This window comes from Drosophila melanogaster, chromosome 3L, assembly GCF_000001215.4.
Source record: "Drosophila melanogaster chromosome 3L".
In the NCBI taxonomy this organism is placed as follows: Eukaryota; Metazoa; Arthropoda; class Insecta; order Diptera; family Drosophilidae; genus Drosophila; species Drosophila melanogaster.
In genome coordinates, this window is record NT_037436.4 from 1,678,875 (window position 1) to 1,692,733 (window position 13,859).

The window sequence follows — 13,859 nt, forward strand, 5'->3', positions numbered from 1 at the left end:
TGACCCGCCAGTGCATCTATATATATGTATGTATGTACTATATAGCCTTGTACATCATGTGGATTCGCATGCAGATGAAGAGTCGGCAACTTTGGAGGGGGTGGGCCAACCTCTGACCGAATTTCCAGCGATGATTATCGACTGGCGTGCAAATATGCGGAAAGAACGCTCGCTGAGCACTCGCATTCGGCGCGGTCTTGTCTTTTAAATGGAACTAATTAAATTCGGCTCCGAAAGCGTTGAATTTCGTGTGTGAGCCCATAATTGGGGGCTTGTAAAGCCCAAGGGAAACGCCCACATGCGAACCGATACCACTGCCCTTCGCCGCACTCCATCACCATCACCATTTCCCGATTTCAGACCCACTTTGCACTGATTTAGTGTCATATAAAGTTGTAAGTGAAGATTATGTTACCAGAACTAATTGCAGCCAAGGTGAAGGTAGTCCAGGATGGGAAGCCCAGCAGAAAGAGAGACTGCGTCCCCTTGGCAGACCCATTCCCATTCCCACTCCAGCTCCCTATACCCGTCTGCTTCTGGCTGGTCCCTCCGCCTGTCTTTCTGCTGACAGCACGTGCTGAAGTTGCTCTGCCCCTCGAGTCACCGGAATGGGAATCCCCGCCTCCGTCTGGGCCAGCAAGTTTTCTGTCAGTGTTGTCGCGCAGTAATGACTAAAAAAGAGCCACTAGTTAAGCTGGACTGCATTTTGAACAAGAACAAAGGTAAACTTGTACGTTAGGAAGACTATTAAATGGGTTTAAGGTATCTTTAAATCTACATGTTCACAACTTTGGCTATGACGACGTACTATATCTTATTCATTAGGTGTTTTATATTCATAAGCATAAGTAAGCATCACTGTCAGTTGGTAATTTTTATAATTTAATTGACAAAGTGACAGGTTTACTCGGAGGAGTGGCTTGCTCTTGGAAGCCTTAAAAAATCAGGCAATTGAGTCGATATTGATTTTGGGCCACACACATGCGAGTATTCCAGAGATACGGATACGGATACCAGCCATGATATAGACTTCTCGGCTCGTGTACTTCGCTTAAGTGCCGTTTGGCACCAGGTCGGCTACTCGGTGTCTCTCGGGGATGGGACATAAATTGACTACCAGGAGCAGGAGTCGATTGTTTCCTGTTCGGTGCAGGTGTGCGCCCAACTGCGGAGATTTAATGTCATTTTCTGGGGCTGCCTACCGAAACTGCCTGCAAATTGCCAACAAGTTATGAAATTCCACAAATTGTGATTTGCATGAAGCCGAAGCAGAAATGGAAAAGGAACGAGGAAAGGAAAGGAAGTCCTGCAGGAAGCCCTGCATTGGGCTTAAAGCTACGAGGGGCTCACTCGGCCATGTCTTACAGAATCATAATATCCTTGGCATGCTCTTTTGCCCAGCAATTCAACTCCATTGGCCATGAGCTGCCATTCTGGTTTTCAAGCTTCATTCGTTGGCTGCTTGGAATTCCGATTGATGCACATTAGATAAATATTCCATAATTCAATGCTGACTAGCAAGCCGAACAGAAGTTGCTGCTAGCAAGGATTTGCACTGCGAGAAAAGAGTGGTAACGAATGCATCGAAATATAATGCTCGAGAAGTCAATTTTCCATAAATAAGATAAGAATAAGTTTAATTGATTTTTACAGCTGCCTACCATGCTATCGGTTCATATCACTTTTTGGGACAGTTAATTTTTTTTTTCGAATTTTTCATTTTTTATATTTTTTTTTTTGTGAATAACGGCTAAATATTAGACTTTTTATGTGTAAATGCCAGTCGGTCGGAAATTTAATTACGAGTTGAACGAGATATGACATACCAGGAATAGTAGTTTCATTGGTATGGACAAAATAAAGAAAGAATGCAGAAAAGACTTTTTTTTTCAACATTTTGTCATAACATGGCCAAAAAGTGTCACACTAACAAAATAATCACTGTTCTTTACAACTAATGAGCTATACTAACTATGGTCATCATTTTTTTTTCGATAACTAAAAAAAAATTTTTTGCCAATTTTCGCATTTTCGGTAAGGGGTTACATCATCATTTTTTGCAAAAATTGGTCAAATTTAAAATTTTCCAATTTTGATTGCCAATCAATTGCAAATGTTTTTACGAGCATTTTAAGGTATGACACTCCAATTTTGAGCCAAAATTTGTGATGTTGTGATGTGAAAACACTGAATTTTCAACCGTTTTTAGGGCTTATAATTACACCATTTTTCCCCCAGTGTACATATGAGTGTGTGGGTACACAGTGCACATTTCATATGTATTTGCCAACTGCAACTAAACCCAATCAAACAAATATTTGAGACCCGTTTCAGTGTGCAGCTCTGGGCCAATGCCCTTTCTCTTTCGCCCCGCTCGCCCCGTCCCTTTCTATTCGCCATTCAGCAGCCAAAGTTGATTTTATGCATATTTTATGGAATGCAGTAGCCGCAGCAGCAACAAATAGAGTTAAACAAAAAAAGAACAGGAGCCAGGGGAATTAAATTCAATTTTATAACCCACTCCGAGGTGGAAAATTCCGCCATTTAATGGGTCGCCGAGTGGAAAAAAGTGAAAAATAAACGACGCAGTTTTCCCGCCCCTCGTTTTCTCACTTGCACTCGCCCTGCGCTTTCTAGCTTTCTCCACCTTTCACCGCCGCGAAGTGAGTTTAGTCGAATGTAGCATAACTCTTGGGGAGACCTTGACAAGGGTCCCCACCCCCAACTCCTACCATTAAAAAAAAAAAAAACTTCGGAGTCATCATAATTACGTACGCAACGCAATTACGAGGGCTGGTCGGGATTTTCCTATCCAGGATTGCAGGTGCACATGTGTAGTCGATGCAAAAAAAAAAAAAACAATTACCATATGGGGTCACCCGTTCCCGATTTTGCTGCGATTTTAGCTCAGTTATGCAATCCTTTTTCCGGACGTCAGCGAAGTTGTTGCAGAAATTGTTTAGATTTTCCTCCACATGCATTGCGCATACGCCTTTCCTGCATTTTCCTCTGCCAGTCTCTGTTTCGGTTTCTGTTTCCCAAGCCCACTTCCTCCTCCAAGAACTTTTCTTTTTTTTTTAGCACCGTCTTGATAATTTTGATAATTCCGTTTTGTTTCGTTGTCTTGCATTCCTGAGTGAATCGGCAAAAGCGACCGACGGTGGGGCAAAACGCAAAGCGGATTGTGTGGAATATTTGATGGGCGGAAAATTGTACTTCAACTGTAGATGATTTTCCTCTTAGAGGTTTCATCACGAATTGGACAAAATCAAAGGGTGCCAAGTTGATCAGCATTCTAGGGTATAGCTTAAAATATATATTGAAGAATTGTGTGGAATTTTTAAATATAATTGCCATATTCAAGGCATATGTACATATATGCAAAAAATACCTTTTACATATATGCTTTTGCTCATATCACAGTAAAAAATTGTCTCACCGATAAAATTATTACTTATTTTTGCAGCTAATTACCTAAACTAACAGCCCAAATCAATTTTTCTCCAATATCGAAAAATAAATTTTTGACCAATTTTCGCATTTTCGGTAAGGGGTTACATCATCATTTTTTGCAAAAAATGGTCAAATTTGAAAATTTTCAAGTTTGATTGCCAATCAATTAGGAATGTTTTTACGAGCATTTTAAGGTATGCCACTCGATATTTGGACCCATATATCCCTAGATATTGACAAAACATACGTCATATCTAGTGCTTTTTTTGGATTTTTAACCGTCAAGCAGAATAATCAAAAATCCTATGGTTAATATATACGTTTTCTTTTAACAAATAGATAGTTTAGTCCTTTTACTTTAGAGAATAAAGTTTGAATATCTTTAGGTTTGGTGAGAGAGAAAGCGAGGGTGCTGAAGTGTGAGGGATTCATTCAAGTGGCTTTTAATCACCATTGTATCTGGAAGACCTCCTGCTCCACTTAATCCCCATAACTCCGGAGTAACCTCAGCGGCAAAGGGAAGAGAAGAGAAGGGGCTCAAAACAAAGGTAAAAGCGGAACAGAAGAAAAAATGCCAAAAAAAAAGAACTGGGAACCAAGCGCGTGCCTCACTGGGGATCTCCTTTTCGTACTCCCTTCGAGAGTCTGGAAATTCCCCTCCATCATCTGGCCAGGAGGATGAGGACTGAAGGATGCGGGGGACTTAGTCATAACAGCAACAACAACGAGCTGGCAAGATGATGAGAAACTCGAGCGTCAAGCAGGCAGAAGCTTTAAGCCGCTAAATTGTATCGGATTACAGAAAATTCCGAGCCACGAAGCTGAAATTCCTTGCCCGCAGGCGGGCAATCCTCCCCAGCAATGTGCTCCACCTCTTAAGTCCCAAAACCCCTGCACCTAAACCCTTCAGGGGCGTAGATGATTCTGGATTTCAGATCCATCTGAATCCAACCTCGCTCGATCGAAACTACAAGAAACCATCAGACGATACAGCAATCTTATACTCTGATCCCCCTTTGAAATTGCCCTGGCTACGCCCCTGTGCCGGACCCCTTCGCTCACAGTGCATTTGGCAATACTAAGTTGGTATGTTAATGAAGGTGCTTCAGCCTAGGAAGCAGGTGCGGGGAAACGGGGAATTGGAGAAGGGGTGCGAGTGTTGTGGGTGTCGTCCTCAACAACTAAAAAATGGCTGGAGGGCGAACTGCATAGAAACGGATCAGGGAGAGAAGGAAAGATGACACACAAGTGCAGGCCCGCTGAACCCGTGAACTCCGAGTGACGCGGATAAATCCGAGGGACGCAGACCAAGGGGTAAGTTGTAGTCGGAGTTATGGAAACCAGTGCAACCAGCGAGTCTTAGCACAGTTTCCACGACACGAACATTTGAACATTTAAGCAGAGACAATCGATGGCCACGGATGATCGAAAGACTGGCCAAAAAAAGAGATAGAGAGACCGAACGCGAAATGGCAGACAATTTGCCTAATTCGCGTTCTGAACCCTCCAGAGCCACACCCCCTCCCCCCCTCAAGCTCCATCCCCCCGCTGGGAACAGGATGAGCCGCATTCCCTTTCCCGTTTTCAGGGGCAGCACACAAAAATTGCTGCGGTTTTTGGGGCCTCGGCTTAGGCAACTGCAATTATTGTTTGCGGCTTTTCAATTGCCTCGTCCGCCTCCTGCACCCCAACAATATCCGAAATCCCCTCGAGACCCCATCGAATTCCTCCCCCCCCCTCCCCTTCGTACCATTCGCGTTTGGGTTCGCGTTGTGGAGGCTCGCAGTCAGTCATCATAAGGTGAGAATATAATAGCGCACTCGTGAGATGCGTGACTGCAATTGCCTCTACGCCCGAAACTGGCTGGCCACCATGGGTTAAGACGGAGCTTTTTGGCATAAATTAGCCAACAAAGTTTAGAAATATAAAATTGTGATGTGTTAAGAAAAAATTAATTGCTTTTAAGTATTCAGCAAAGCAGGTACAATCTCTTTCTCTTTATCACAAGAGTTGCATACTTTTGGACACTTTCATTAATAATAATGAATAAATTTGATTTATTGTTTAGTTTTTTAAGTACCCATTGTGTCCACTGTTCCCCACTGATCCTGGCTGATAAGCAGCCCAAACAAACAAACAGTAATGCACGATTTGGGCTCGGATCTGCTGAGGACTGGATGCATTTGGCTCTTTGATTGAGCAGCGCGCGCTTGCCTTTAGCTAATTGAGCTTTATAGTGGAAGGTGGGTCGGGAAATGGGATTCTCGCGGATTCTTTGGGATTCTCTGGGACTCTCCGATTCTCCAGCTGTGAGAATCTGCGACCGCAGACGAGCTGGTGGACACCGAATTCCTGTTCTATGGCTCTCTGGTTGTGGGTGTCGGTCTGCACATTTAATTAAAAATGAAAAGTTGTTGTCAAGAAAAGCATTTTGCGGAAAATTAAAAGTTTTCCCTTTTATTTTCGCTGGTTTTTGTTGTCCTGCGTGGGGAAAAAGTCACATGTGAGCAGCAGACTTTGCACTTTCGGCTTTTCAAGCTGTCTCTGTGGGATTTTTTGTTAAGTTTTTCGAAAGGCTGGGGGGAATGCTTTTAACTTTCATTACGCTTTTGGTTCTTTGTATGACTTAATTGAAATATATTTAATTCGAGACAGCTGCAGAACAATAGTTGGAAAACTTTATTATTCACTGCATCAATTAGCAATAAGCTGCAATAAAGTCGGCCTTTATGACTTGGAAACTGTGTATTATGTCATTGCATTTTATGTGCAGAGCCACTCAATTCCATCATAATATTCCCTCTGCCGCTGTTCAAAGTTCAACTTCATGAAACTTTATCCTTTTTCTGGGTTTTGCCATGTCAACTTTGGCTTACAATCCCCGAAAACTGCACACAAAAAAGAGCGACGACATCGGAGTCATAAAATCAAAATCAAAATAAGAACTTTTTGTTCACGCGACGCGGCGAGAAAAGGGGGAAAATCTGGAATATTAAAGTCGAGTCTATTAAACTTTTTCCTTATTGCCGCACATGAGCGAACTTTGTCCATGTATAAAACATATGATTTTTGCTTGATGCTCCCGCGGGCCAATTTATGTGTAGAACAAATGGCTGGCAAACAAAGCGGCGGCCAGAGGGGTGGAAAGTGGGGACATCCTGCGACTGCTGCCACTCCTGGCAGAGCTGTTGTCTCGGTGTCCTGGCAGGATGCGGCTGCTCGCGTTGCCGCTCTAATAAAATAAACCTTCAGCCAGCAACTTGCCTGCGGGCTGTAAATTTGAGCGCCCCGTGCAGACATAAATTGTGTGTTAAATACATTTTATGCGCTCGCCGAGGACCTGCCTTTTCTTCGCATCCTCCTTTTGCTGTGAAGTCAGTGAGCCTGCAGACGCAATCAAGGTCGGCTCCACCCACTGACCCACCGCCCACTCCATCCTGCCTCCACCCAATCTCCGCCCCCTGTCGACGTTTCTCCGGGCAACGTTATGATGTATGGCCGGAGTCACTTGCAGAGCTGCCTTTGCCGCGTACAACGCGTCGTATGCGTATTATTAACGCACGTAAGTCGCCTGGCAGCCCCTTGCCTCCTGGAAACGCGCTCCACCTGCCACCTCCGAATGCTTGGTGGTAATCCTTTGGCTGCTCCTTTTGTTGTTGCCAGGGCACCAGCTGAGCATACACATGTTTGTGTCACATTTGGACTACGCTTTCTTGGCGTAGACCCCCCATTTCACCCAGCAGACTTCTCCAGTTTGTCTGCTCGTTTGGGCCCCTCAGCTTGGCATTTCCTTTGTATATTATAAAGAAATTTGTTCTGACTTGCTGTTGCTGCTACTCCTTTTGTCGGCCTCATGTTGTTCTTGTTGGCCTGGCTTACACAGAAAATTGAGAAACAACGCAAGCCATTTTCCTTCGATTCCCCCAATATCAAAAGCGAAAGTTTATATTAAAGTTCGATTTTATTGGGTATTCATTTGTTTATAATCTAAAACTAAGAATATTCTATAGCTAAGCCTTTAGTTCTAAAGTAACAGCATGCTCTTAAGACGATTTAAGCCTGCTTATAATTATGATGGTAATCTTTCTGGAGAGTAAATCCTCCCGAATTTCTGGCAGTGCACTGGGCGTGGCATCTTTGGTGGCTCCCCAGCGGGACTGCTTCCTTAGCATACTTTCGGGGCATTCCTTGGGTCTGGTTCCCTTGGCCTGGACGGGCCGGAAATGCTTTTAGTCACTGCTCGGTCTGGAAGTTGTTTGCATTTGTCCCGGTTTTGGGGGTCCTGTTTTTGGTCCTGGCTGGCTGCTGCTGGCTGCTCAACGCCTCGTTCCCGCAGCGCCGCTTAAATTCCATTTTAATTTGTTGTGTTTCGTTTTAATTCTCATGTTTTGCTTCATCGTTTTTATTTTTGAACATTTTTTCACTGGTGAGCCGCTGAAGAGCGCTTAATTACCAGCATTTCTATGGATGCTGGCGGGGCATATTCCTGTATTCCTGGATGCCTGGATGCCTGGATGCCCGGATTCCTGGGCTCCTTGATTTCCTGGCAGGGGGTGAACGAGTGCCCTTTTGAATGGGCCACGAGCTGTTGAAATGATTTTCGTTAATTTCGTCAGGAGCAGCGGCTACAGTTGCCTGATTTTGATTCACTTAACTCCATTTGATTTCGTTTCAATTCGTTTCATTTCGTTTCCCGAGGAAATGGAAACCGATTTCAGAGCTGCCGCTTTGTGGCCAGCTTTTCAATTTATAAACTGTCCATTTCCTCGTTCTTTTGGCCCGGCTCTTTTACAATATTCTTTAATGGCTGCACTTTAACTTTAAGGAATATTATTTTGCGCTCAAAAAGGGCTTTAAATCATTTGTTATACTCACTTAAATTTAGTTTGTTATTGTTATCTTACAATCCATTTATTATTCTGGCTCCCTGGCTGGTTTGAGCAAATATGAAAACCTAATGTTTATCCAATTAAAATATTGCATTCAATTTCGTTAATTATTTCTGGCCCCGCATTTCATTCTGCCTGTTACAATCAACAACATGGGAAAATGGGTGAAAAGCCTGCTGGAAACCAGATGCAATTGAACACAATAAAATAGTTTTTAGTTGGTTAAACACAAGCCACCGAATGTTTCATGTTCTGTGGTCAAAAACATTCAATGCATTCCATTGTCTGGATGGGCAAATCTCTTTAAAGTATTTTCGAAAATAATTTTAATTGATTTAAAATCAAATATGCGTGTGCTATATTAAAAATTCATGGTGTAGGCCGCCGTTTGCACTTCTGGATTTTGTTTGCAGCTGTAGCTGAAATAATTTCATTTCCACTGCTCTACTGCTTAGTATTTATATGCGGCTGTCTTTTTGGGGAGTGACCATCATTTGCATAATCCGCTTATCCTCTAATCAGCTAAGTAAATTATACATATTCATGTATCTATGTACATATGCGTGTATACATATGTATGTAGCTATCCATTACAGGCGAGTGAATCATTCGAGTGGAGCACTTTGATGTCGTCGCGAATACTCTTTGCCATTCACGGGAATCGGAATCAATTGAATGCCCTCAAAGCGCTCTTCACAATCCGCAACTACTTAAGCCCGCTTTGTAAGCCGTGCCCCCAAAGCCCCCTCCCCCCCCCTTGATCAGAGCCATTCTCTTTAGCTCCCCAATAACAAAGACAACATCGAAATAATCGCTCGAAGTAGTCGGTCGGGGGGTATTCGGAATCGGAATCGGGCTTGGCATTAGAGACAGATGCCTTTGTGTCACTGCAATTGACAAAATAATCACTGCTACATGGCTGCTTGCAGCTACAACAAAATGAGACAACAAGCTGCTGCTGGCCACAATAACAACAGCAGAAATACACATATTTCCCGCCTAAAATGAAAAAAACACAGCAGAAAAAAAACCAGATGCGATTATGCGATTCAAAAGGACGAAGCTTGGATACTCTTCAATAAATACCATCGATGGGTAATAAATAATAGTTAACCTTACTGCACAAACTAGATACTAATTATTTATATTCTTTAATACGATATATATTTAAAGATCTTTTCATATTTATTCAAGTCTAGTTCTAGAGATTCTAAACAAGCATCTTGAGCATCTGTAGCTTAATTACCTAATTTAATTACATAAGACTACTTCCTTTGAAAGCATCAGGATTACAGAAGCAGACTAAAATATCTCCATTATATACACCAATTTAAGAGTTAAACTCTGTTTTTAAAGCGTATTTAAACAACTAGAAATATGAAGTCAGCGCTTAGCAACATTTTCTCATGTGCTGTGCACATTTGTTGCTGATGTTGCCGATGCTGCTGATGTTGCTGATGTTGCTAGCAACATGTGGAGCCGAACCCGAAGCTGGGCTTTGTTGTTGCTCCATGGGGATCGACTTCGGCAAGTGTGCTTCGGCTCGCAGATTTTCCGTGCGATTTTCAACAGTTTGCAAAAACCTTTTTCGCGCGGCTCAGTCTGCAGCCGCCGTCCGTTGGTTTCGGTTGCTGTGCGCCTTGTCGAGCGGAAGTGTCCGAGAGTCGCCGGCGAAAGCGGGCCAGAAAGCCCAGCTTCTATTGCCATACAGCTATATAGCCATATAGAAGTCCGATCTCGAAGCCCGAAGCAGACCGTTGAACCTCCGAACGAAGGAGTAGCGTAGCGCACCACGCGACAAAAAGGCGCCAGCCAGAGTAAACTAAAGGTGGCAGCCAAGCCACATAGCAGAAACGTGCAACAAATAAACACAGAACCTAACGCATTTGTATTTTTTACCGCAAGAGCTCATGTGTGTGCGCGTGTGTGTGTTAGGGCGGAAGTTGTTCCAGCGCCATTGTTGAAAACCCCCCCAAAAGGAAAGGCAAGGAAAACAAACCGTGGCCGGAAACCGGAAGTGTGTTATTAGTGGCGCCTCACATTTATTTACTCGAATTGAAATGCACTCCAAACTTTGTGAAGTTGCTGCAAAGTGAAGTGAAGTAACAAAGGCCCGAGAAAATCATATTAATTAAAATTTATGCCAAAGTTTCGGTAATTTGCGTGTGTGTGCGTGCCAGTGTCCGTGTTTGTGTGTTTGTGCTCTGTGTCTGTGTGCCAAAGTTTTAATTGAAGAAAACTTATCGCCGCATAAATGTTCGTTGCGCTATGCTAATTGAAATATAACGCAACTGTTGCAAGAGAAGAGCGAAAGAGGACGCGGATTACAAAGGGATAAAGGAATAAAAGAATTAAAGGACGAGAAAGGACTTGACAAGCCACAGACTGTTGAGGAAGGTTAGTTAATTGAATTGTGCTAACAGGATAACTTGCAAATTATGAGGCTACAGTTGAAGTGGGAAAAACATGCTTCAATAAATATTATCACATTTTCTACCAGAAGCCTATCTATTTGTTAAAGTATCCCTATTAATAAAGATCGGCCCATGAAAAGTCAAAGGAATATTTTCTTAGCTAAGATGGGTAAAAGATGGCCGCAAGCTAACTTTATCGCCATTAATCAAGTCTGCCCATCAAATTCGTATTTATCAACCCCTTTATTTGCGTGCCATTTGAACTTCTCACAAGCGTTATGAAAAACTTTTTTAATATCCTCTATCTTTTGCGCGATGAAACTTTTGGTTTGCGAGCGACCGCCTATCAAATTCAATAATCACTTAAAACCCATAAATATTTGGCTGGCCCTCTGACAGTAAAAACTCGATGCCAGCACTTTTCCACTGGCTGTCAATGTCATTTCAATGATTAAAACTTCAGCGCAAATAAAACGGGCGAAAGGATAACGGACGAGGGCGATGCTGCCTTTGGGTCGAGGCAGCCCAATCATCCACCGACGTACCGGGAGCCCAACCATACCATCTGAAACCATACCAACCTGGTTCGGTTTCCCTTTTTTTTTTTTTTTTGTTTAATGAAAACATAAACATCTCTTTACCCCAAGTTACTCTGCAATTTGCTTTTCGCCCTGCCCTGCGATGCTGTTCCTGTTTCAGATCCTTTGTTTTCTTTCGGTCGTTTCTCGTAATAAATTTTTAATTTTGCTTAATTGAAAATGGCCCCGCCTTGCGAAGAGCACACAGAGAAATATTGATTTAATGCTGCATTTTGCTACGTAAATTGGTTGGACTTACTCTTTATGAACATAAAGTTCAGGGTTCAACCAATACATATCCATATCGTACCAAGTTATGACCAGTACTTCAAAGCGATCCAAAGTTTCTCCCTGTGCAACCATGAAACCTAGAATAAAAAACCAAATAAAGAATGTATCGCTGCTCGAACCCAAAGGGAATTATTATTGGATAGAAGCAGTGCAGCGAGTGGAGTTCCCACACTCCGCATTCCGGTATTCCCGCATTAGCTGACGGGTCGAGCGGAGATGCCTCTTAAGCTGCCATTGTCTGGCGGACGCACGTGCTCCGACTGATTTTGATTCTCCGGGGGATCTCCGGCTGCCACTGGGAATGGGACACGCTCAACTGTCGCCCCGACCACTTGAGCACTCCACTCGAGTGCGGGGGCAAGGTGCTAAAAGCTGTTCACATATTTATATAGCTGGCTGTACCATATATGGGCAAACATTTAGACAAACAACAGCATACTCAGTGGGGTTTTCTGGCGGGGATGGCGCGGGCGGATGGGGAGGTGAGAATGGCTACTGGTGCTTTAAATGGGTCACATTCTTCTCGTTGCACGTTGCCCCATGAATGGCGTTCATTTTGTGGCGCCAAGGCGTTGCAAGCTGCTGGAAAAACAGACGGCACAAAAGTAGCTCTCTCCGGAGTCCAAAGGCCCTCTGAAGAGGCTTCCCCCGTGCACTGTGAGAAAAACTAAGCATGGGCCAAAAAGAAAAGAGCTTACATTGTTAGCTTTAGCACTAGTATTGATCTGATTAACAATCTTCACGTGAATGAAATGTAGTAATATAAATTTCTTTTTCATCTGCACAATAAGTACTCAATTTCGCGCTGTGCACCACTTATGAGCACCTCCTGCCCCGACAGGCTCGTTAACACATTTCCCAGCAGCTTATTTATTGCATATCAAGTGACACCTCAATCCCAGGCCAGATTTGGAGAGAACAGGGCTAAACGCTGTGGGCCATGTGAGCTGCTCGGTACTCCGGGATCCGGACTCCACAGCAAGCCAAATGACGTCGTCAACGTCGCTTCAGAAATGTTTTGGCATAAATTAAACAAGGGCGGCGCACTCTCCACTGCACTTCTGCATTGTCCAGCTGTAGGAGGGGTCGGATACATGGGGATACATGGGGCTCCATGGGGGGATCCTGGTCCAGTCCGGTCTGTTTGCCTTCCATTTTGTCACACATTGGGGCTCAAAGAGCAACGCCAATTTGTCTGAAATGTTTTGAATTCTAAGCGCGCACGAGGACGGGCGATGATGTCCAGATCTTGATGGCACTGGGATGCGGATGTGATGAATGTGGGATGTTGGGCTGCTTGGTTGCTGGAGCTCTTTGTGTCGCCTGCCATATTTGCCTAGTGGAGCGTGGTCCTGGCTGAGTGTTGTATTGCAGGTGGAGGATCCTGCTCCGTGGACCCCTTTGCTCCGGGCTATTTGATTTTTCCATTTTCCCACTCCCACTTCTACTCCAACTCCCACTTCCACTACCCAGCGGGAGTCAATCAATTCGGATGTGGCCTCCCCGGCTGAGGGCTCCGTGTGAATTATGTTGCGATAAACTTGGCCAGGATGGTGCAACTTGTTACCCATATTGTGTGGCAGCACCTGAAAGCGAAACACCTGCTGCAGATGCCACAGCATGGCAAAGGCTCACACGTTGATCTTATCGCCGCTGCACTGCACACACCCAAAATGCCAGAGTTCGACCCAAAAAAGCTGAAAAAACGGCGAAGCAGCTCAGCCAGAAGAATCTGCGGCGGTACAGCAGAGGATCTGACAAAAGGAGCGGCTCTCCGAGCACTTGGTATCATACATTGCAGAACATGGATAACTAGATAAGCTTTAAAATGGATCCTCCATATATTAATCTAAGTGATTACATTTTGTTCAATATTCACTTTTTATTTTGTGATTGCTATTTTTCTGCCCTCCACTGTGGTGGCTGCCGTGCTACGTACCCTCGCCTGCAACTGAAACTGCAACTGGCGAGCCGATCCAGGCCCGGGCTTATCTCACTGACCATGATGATGATGCTGCCTTGGCCTTGGGCGTCGTCCCCTGCCCCTCTGCTCCTTTGGCCATCTGCCCCTCTTGGGGTTTCTGTTTTTGTCGTCCATTCGTTGCCATTACCCCTAGCACCATTTATTTACATTCATTCCTTATTATTTTCGTGTGCCTTCGGATCCGGGTTCTTGGGAGTTTGGAGTTTGCAGCTTCGAGTTGGGATTTGGCCAAGTCAAGGGCCGCTGCTCG

At 44.1% G+C, this 13,859-nt stretch overlaps 1 protein-coding gene across 2 annotated transcripts in view; it reads left to right on the top strand.

The window, feature by feature from the left end:
• The window catches only part of CG7991 (uncharacterized protein), a 40,833-nt gene that overhangs the window by 4,166 nt on the left and 22,808 nt on the right, over positions 1–13,859 (top strand). The window contains exon 1 of one of the 2 annotated variants that reach the window (NM_001202089.1): positions 9,935–10,739. The exons of the other annotated variant lie outside the window; for it this stretch is intronic. The gene's annotated coding sequence lies outside the window, so the exon portion shown is untranslated. Of the gene's footprint in view, positions 1–9,934; positions 10,740–13,859 lie in introns of those variants that run through there. 2 annotated transcript variants of the gene reach the window in all.